The sequence below is a fragment of the Pseudorca crassidens genome, chromosome X, assembly GCF_039906515.1.
Source record: "Pseudorca crassidens isolate mPseCra1 chromosome X, mPseCra1.hap1, whole genome shotgun sequence".
In the NCBI taxonomy this organism is placed as follows: Eukaryota; Metazoa; Chordata; class Mammalia; order Artiodactyla; family Delphinidae; genus Pseudorca; species Pseudorca crassidens.
The window spans coordinates 55,518,519-55,526,851 of record NC_090317.1 but is presented as its reverse complement, the minus strand read 5'-3'; the positions used below and the strand labels follow the sequence as shown (position 1 = coordinate 55,526,851).

Below are 8,333 nucleotides of genomic sequence, written 5' to 3'. Positions count from 1 at the left end.
GGAAGAAAACAATGGCCCTTGTTTTCTGCATTTTTTAAGCTAATATCCAATATTGTCTTACTTTTAGTCAGGCTAACCTCTGTTTCAAATGAATGAAAACAAAATAAAAAACAAAACATACTTCTTAAATCCAGAGCTACAACGTAGTGGAATTGTAACTTTAAATATAAAAATAATTTCCACATCTGTATCTGATGCTAAGAATGTATAGTATAAATATTCTCAATGTTACATAATGGATTTTGTAACTACATAAATTTTATTTCCCAAATTATTTTTATTATTTTCTCCATTAAGCACACATTGATTCCTGTTTAGAAGGGAAGCTTGAAAGTGTGTAGGCTTTAATATAATGCATTATATCTCTGTATGGCTTTGTAATTTTTAAACAATTAATACATTAGATTAAATGATAGCAACAACTGCTGACTCATGTTGTTCTACATTAGAATGAATGGATAATTGTCAGCACTATCTTTTGAAGGACTTGGAAAGAGTTCTATATTGGAATCTCATCTTCTCATCTTGTACTTTAAAAATAGAGGACTTGTGGTTTATGGAACCTAACAGATGTTAAAACAATCATAAGGGAATGCTGATTTGTATGGAGGATGAAGCAATTTGAAATAGTTATAAACTATTTTATTTTGTAGAAGCAAATTCAAGTGTGTCATGACATTTCTGTTAAGGCTAAATCTCCAATTTTGAATCTACTAATTTTGCACATCGGCTAACTTTATGCATTTTCTGCAATTTGACTACATGCTTCTGAATAAGTCTTTCACTGAGTTGATATAATTAAGAAATGAAAAACAATAACTTATAATTCAAGGTATGATTTTTTAATGTTTTTGATGGATAGAGGAGAGGTCAGATTTTTAGTCATGTGCATTCTATTAAAAGAAGGCTTTAAAGACATAATTCTGTACTTGTTGTGACATTCTGTAAAATCAGAAAATATTTCTATACTCTAGTTTAACCCTTAAGGGTCAAATGCATGGTCAAAAGAACATCAGTTCATGTCAATGTTAATGATACAAATGTCTCCCACTTCACTTTTTAGTGTTTTCAGGGTTTGTTTTTTGTTTTGGATTGGGGGAGAGCTTCAAATATATGCTTTATATGCATTCCAGCAAAACTTGTGTGACCAAGTGATGCACAAACATTGTTTTCCAACTGCTCAGTCTTCTTCACTTGCAAATATTCAAACACAGAGATGTAACTTGGTATCCTAAAACTATCTCAACGCTTAGACATTTAAAGTTGCTAGTTTATTAGTGTTTTTAAAGGATCAAAAGTGTTAATTTATTAGAGAGAAATGTATTTAATTCTATAATACATCATACTTAAATTATATGAACAGTCAATAAGAGTAGGAGTATGAGTGAGTAACCTTGAATTTAGCATTACAAGTATACAATATAGTTTTACTTTAATAAGACTAATTCTCAGAAATAATAAAAACAAACAAAACTCTCAGTAGCTGAACTAAAAGTTCAGGGTTTCAAAAATTGGCTATTTGGCTTAGAAATGGAATGTAATTGAACCGTCTGTTTCAAAGAAATGTAAAACTAATGTTGGGTGAGAAGAACCATGGCCTCTCCACTCACAACATGAGCTTAACTCTGAGTAACCAGCCACAGCAGACTATTGCTAGAGGACACTAAGAACATAAAGTGCCTCCCACACAATTGACACAGGTGTCCAGGAGCCACTGAAATTTGAATGTACAGCAAAAACACCAACAAAATCCCTCCAGCACTCCAGATTTCACACTAAGCAAAAGTATCAGCAGATCCACTGCTGGAAGAACTTGAAGCCTGTGGTTCAATGAAGGTAGGCATTGCAACAATAAAACCCAAACTGAGCTCAACTCTGGATAAGATTGAATCAATCTGCCCCAACCCTCCTCCTTGGATCTGCACATATGTGCACACACATACACACACTAAAGACACTAAAAGACTTAACAAATAAAAACACTACTTTTCATTAAGTTGTTAAACGGATACACTTGTAACAGCAGGATGATATGACATGTTTCTTTAATACAATAACATTTAATGTTTGAGCATATGTTATGCAGGCATACTTTTTTGGCTTTTGTTCCATGTGTACTCTTGTACATGTTATGGGCAACTCTGGAATTCAGGAAGTAATATGGCACCGATAGTTAGCATGTGATTAAGATAATAGAGTATGGCAGTAATTCAAAAATTTTAATAGGCATCAAAATCACTTGAGGAGAATATTAGAAATGCAAATTGCAATGTACTATTTCAGAAATTTAGTTTGTGTAAGCTATATGCTGAGTCAGGGATATGTTTTTCTCTCTCTTAACTCCAGTGTATAGAATTGTGTTTTATGTTCACTTCATGGAATATTGTCATCACAGCCCTATGTTTGTTAAAAGATAATTTTAGCAAGTTTTATTCTTCATCCTTCTCCAACTTATTTTTCCTCTACCATAGACATACACTTTTATGAATTTGATATATGTCTTTCCAATCCATCTTGCATACCATCTCTATATTTATATCTAGATAGGTAGTAAATAAACAGATTGATCTGTGGAAATATAAAATTTTGTTTTTTATGTGTTTTTTAAATATGGTATTCTGCTTTATTTTGTCTTACTTCTTTAATGAATATAATTCTAAAACTTATGCATGATTTATTGTGTAATTTTAGTTTAAAGCGCATTACAATCCATTGTATATACATTTCATGCATTCATTCCACTATAGATGGACACCTAGGTTGTCTCCAACTCTCTGTTACCACAAATTAAACTAATGAACAAACTAAAACATAGCTCCTTGTGCACCTGGCAAAAGTCTATTTTATTTATTTTTTAATATATTTCCCAGTCATGGAATTGCTCAAACATAAGCATACTCAATTTTACTGAATATTGCTATAGTGCCTCAAAACATCCACAGCAGTTTAAATTCCCACTGACTATATATGAGGGTTTATGGTTCCCCAGATTCCTACCAACATTTCAAATTATTTGATCCTCTACTTTTGCCCTCTAATAATTCTAAGGTGACATGTTAGTGACACTTTATTTCTAATCTCTCTAATTACTGTTGAGGTTGTGAAAACTTAATAAACAAAAACCTTAATTAGAGTCAGGTGACCAGAAGGGAGAGCTCTCACACCATGTGATGATTGCAGAGCCCAACAAAAAGAAGAAAGACTCCTCTTCTTTCCTGGCAAGGACTCAGCCAATAAAAAGCCATGGACGCCTTGTAAACTATAACTCCCCCAACTTCTTATTTCTCTCTATAAAGGTGTTCTCCCTCCTTGCTCTGCGAGGACTTGCACTGACTCTATATGGTTGCAGACTCCTAAATAGCAGTTCTCTGTTGATGCAGAATAAACCCATTTTTCCTGGAGAAAAATCTTGCAGTCTATTTGTTTTATGTCAATATTTCGGTGGCCTATAAGGGGACCAGAGAAGACCCTTAAAGGCTCCATGGCTGGTGAGCAAACAGGTGCAAAACCCCAAATTGGCGGCAGCGGAATGGTCAGTTGAGTCTCCCGGCTGCGTCTGGGAAGAGTCGATGTGAGGCTGCGGCACGTGGGCTCCAGGGACAGCCGAGGTGGACGCAGCCGGTTGGGGCTCGGGTCCTAAGACCGGAGTGTCGACACCACCCAACCGGTGGGTGCCTCGGGGTGAAGTTAGGCTCAGGGAGGCTCTTCTGAGCGTCTGGGGTGCCACTACACACAGACCATGTTCGTGGTGTGTCTGACTTCCCAGCTGCTCAAGGCTGTTCCCTGGGCAGGCTGCAGTGCGCCCTGGCCTGTCTTTGGGGTGCTGGGCAGGCATGACTGCAGGCCTCGCTACAGCACACAACCAACAGGCCCAAGTGGGGTTGCCTCCTTCCCTGGCAGGTGGGTCCACATGTAGCTTGAGGAGATGCGGGTCCCCAGGAAGATGTCCATCAGCCCCCTGGAGGGCTGGCTGACTGTTCACTACCCCCTGCCCAGACTGGACGCTGGGACCCCAGGGACTGTGTCTCTAGCCCAACTCTATGAGTGTCCACCAGCCAGGTGGGGGAAGGGGTCGAGCAGAGTGGTAAGGAGGTCTGGGATGCACCCCAGATACAGTGCAAAAATGTGCTCAAGATCCACCGGCAGAAGTGGAATCATCACAAGTAACACAAGCTGGTCAAAAGGACCTGGTACCTGTGGCAAAAAGTCAGGGAAGGACACCTGAACCGGAAGCAGATGAAGTTGGAGAGACACCTGAGGTGCATCTGGCGGGAGGCGGGCCTGAAGGAAGCCCCCAGGTTGGCAGACACCCAAGATCTACCTGAAGGGCAAATGAGCCTCGTGTGTCTTTCCCCCAGCCCTGTTACTGCTGATGACCCATTGTAATAAATATTCAGAGAACTCAGCTTAAAAAAAAAAAAACAAAAAAAAGATAAAAACAAAAATTGAACTCCAATAGCTCACTGCTTTTCTTGCCAACCTCGGAGTTTGAAGGTATGTCTTTCTACTGTATCTGAGCTCATGCCTTCTATGCATTTGAAGCTTTCCAGGATTTATTCAGGATCTATTTAAAGGTTTCTCTTTTTTTTTCTGGTTAAGGCTTTGTTCTGTATTGAAGTACTCATATGGCACGTTGGTCTGATCTAGAGATCAGACTGTTTTAACTGAAACTGGCCAGCCTCTGGCCCATTCCCTTTGGAAACAGGCTGTTTCTTCTAAAACTGGCTAGTCTTCAAACCTTTCTTTTAGGAAAAGGGGTTGTTACACAAAACTGTAACAGTTTCTCAGCATTAAGCCTATTCTTTTGGATTAGGGGCTGTCCTATGGAAATGGGTTGGAAAGCCTTTGGCCTGGCTCCTCTGAGACCAAGCTGTTTTCTTATAACTGGTAGGTATTATGTTTACAGGCTGTTTGAGGTACAAGCTGTTTGAATTGAGCTGTTTAAGCTGTGTGAAAATTATTCTTTTATTCTAAAGGAAACGAGATTCCAGTCATCTAAATATTTTGAGGATGCACCCCCTATAGGGCTTCCAGACAATTTTATGTTTAAAAACCATGGCCCTTCCTCACGTGCTTTCTAACTAAATGAACCTACCTGACCTAAGGCAATTTATAATACCAATGGCCATTATGGAGAACTTTCAAAATCCCCAAACTTAAGTTCCTTAAAAGCAAATTGGACTACAACAGCTCAAAAGTTTCCAAAACTGAGTGACTGCTTATTTCTATTGTTATTTTGAGGTTTTCCAATATTAGCAAAAGTCTATAATTCCCTTTCTGCAAAATACGAATTTAAAATTAACCGAGGCAGGCCTTCACTGGTGGTGCAGTTTTAAGAATCCCCCCACCAATGCAGGGGACATGGGTTCTAGCCCTGGTACAGGAAGACCCCACATGTCATGCAACAACTAAGGCTGTGTGCCACAACTACTAAGCCTGTGTTCTACAGCCTTCAAGCCACAACTACTGAGCCCACATGCCACAACTACTAAAGCCTGCATGCCTAGAGCCTGTGCTCCGCAACAAGATAAGCCACCACAAAGAGAAGCCCACGCACCATGACGAAGAGTAGACTCCACTCGCTGCAACTAGAGAAAGCCCGTGTGCAGCAGAAAAGACCCAATGCAGCCAAAAATAATTAAATTTATAAAAAAATGAATAATCACTTATTAAAAAGAATAAAATAAAATAAAATTAACTGAAGCAAACATATAAATGAAGAAAGATAGAATGGCTCTGAAAACCTCAGGCTCTTATTCCATGGCTTTTTTTTGTCCAAGGCTCTGACTCTGGTACCATCTTGACTTTCTTTTTCAGCATTTTGTGGCCTAACTCTACACCCAGCATCATCTTCCTCCTTCCCTTACTACTCTATACCCTTAGTTTCCCCGATACTAATTCTCTCACTAAATTTCTTTTCTCTGAAACTCTCCCCAATTCCTTTTCCTCTGACTTTATCAGAACGTCTTCCTTAAAAATTAAGCCTTCTGATGATTCAGACACTAAACCCTTAATTTCCTATATCCCTGGTCTAAAGCTGAACTGTGAACCATAGTCAAAGATCTTCCCAAAGTAATCAAAATCCTCACAGATTTGCTGAGGAATTTAATATAGTCGTTCAAACTTATCAACCTGGTTTCTCTGACTTAATATCAGCTAGTTTATATGCTTTGTATTATATACATAATACAAAGGTCAGGGGAAGAATTGTATGAAAACCACTAATTGGAAAAATTTTGAAAGCTCTCTAGAATTACAATCGGGAAACAAGCCCACTATCTTATTATATGACCAGGCTAGAGCAATTGCTAGTTGACTTCATCAAGTAATTTCTGGGGCTTTTCCAAAGCCTGCTGATTGGAACAAAATTTGGGCTTGCACACAAAAATCTGATGAACCTGTTTATGAATATTACAATCAAATTCACATTGTTTTTTTTAAAAAAAATTCTGGTCATCCTTCAGATGCTGATTCCACCCAGGTGGTTTTTAGCTCTATGTTTATTAAAGGGCTGAATTAGGACCTTTCCTTTCTAGTAAAAAGACCTGGGATAGAATGGGAAACTATGTCCACTCCTGATTTAGTTAATCTGACAAACCAGCTCTCTTGCACCCTAGATGAATTAGCTATAAAGAAGACCACCAAAATGATTAATCTTCAACTCCAGCAAATGAAGACTCATAAACAAAACCCAAAACCTCCCAGTTTCAGCTATTATTGCAAACAGCCAGGATATTGGGACCAAGATTGTTACAAATTTAAGTGCTTTAGGCACCTTCAGCCCTCTAACCAGCCTTTCCAATGTTCTCCCAATTTTCAGTGGTGTGGCTTCAAGGAACTACAGGAACACTTCCAAATCCTCCCTGTTAATTGGCTTGGAAAAACGTTACTCCAGATTGGGGATTAATCACTTCCAGTCCTAACTGACACCAGAACCATACTCTTGGTGCTACAATCCCCTACTAGAATATAGCCCCTGTCTGTGAGTACTAAAATAGTTTAAATAGTGGGAATCTCTGGTGAACCTCAAAAAGTTTCTGAACCCATTCCTTTTTGTTTAGGCCTTCTGAGAGATACACACATTTTTCCCTTAGTTCCCCCACCCCTATCCATTTCTTAGGCCAAGACTTCTTAAAGTATTATGCCAGGATTTCTTTCTCCTGAAAGAGGGAAATAATGCTAGAACTTGACAATAGTCATCAAAATAACCAACTTGGTGAATTAAATAACTCTTTGACATCTTTTATTTGCTCCATCTCTGATGGTACTAAAGCTGATTCTGGAAACACTGAATATTTGTCCCTATTGAATAAGCTACCACTGTCCTAATGGGCAAAATCTTCAACTGATATGGGGAAAATTCACAGTGCACCTCTCATCAATATTCAAAAAGACCCCTCAAATCCTCTTCCCAGAATTAATCAATACCCTATAAGTATTCACAGTCATAAAGCTTATAATAGAAGATTACAAGTCTCAAGGTCTCATTATCCCTTATACTGGTCCCTTTAACACTCCCATTTTACTGGTGAGAAAACCTAAGTGCTGATGGTAGAGGTTTGTCCAGGACCTCCAGACAATAAACCACATTGTTATCCTTGACATCCTGTTGCTCCTAACATACATTACTAACATCCATTCTCAGCAAAATTAAATTTATTACTGTAATTAATTTATGCAGAACATTCTTTAGTATTCCAGAAAAATGAAGCTAGACAATGCCTTTTTGCCTTCACTCAGGAAAACAAACAAACAAGCAAACAAAAAACAATTCACCTGGATAGTAATGCTTCAGAGTTTTATTGAGAAACCTTATTTTTCCCCAATACTGAATGCTGATATAATAAAATAAAGTTCGTTAGATTTTCTACATTGTTACAATATGTAGATTATTTGCTCTTTTGATTCTTTGCTCACCTTCTTAAGCTTCCCCAAAGGAGACATCCACAGGACACCATCTACTTGCTAAATAAAGCATTTAGCCTTAGAGGGACATAAGGTCGCCAAAGAAAAATTGAAGCTTGCTTAAACCCAGTTTTGATACCTAGGTATCTAATATCAGAACAAGGGCTACATTTAGATCCAGATAGACTTCATGGTATCCCAAGGGTCTCAAAACCCAAAATTAAGGACTAACTGCAAAGTTTCCTTAAGCTAGTTGTTTTTTTGCCAAAGTTGGATTCCAAATTTTCTCTTATGGTCAAACTTCTATATATTTTATTCAACAGTAACAACCCCCACTCAATTGTATGGGTAGAACTGGATTACATAGTCTTCAAGGCCTTAAAGGAGAGTTTTATAAACCCACATGCTCTTGGGTATTCCAATGATCA

At 38.1% G+C, this 8,333-nt stretch overlaps 1 pseudogene; it reads left to right on the top strand.

Moving 5' to 3' along the window:
• Window positions 1-3,739: 3,739 nt before the first annotated feature.
• LOC137217387 (small ribosomal subunit protein mS38 pseudogene) lies at window positions 3,740-4,374 on the top strand (annotated as a pseudogene).
• Window positions 4,375-8,333: the final 3,959 nt, after the last annotated feature.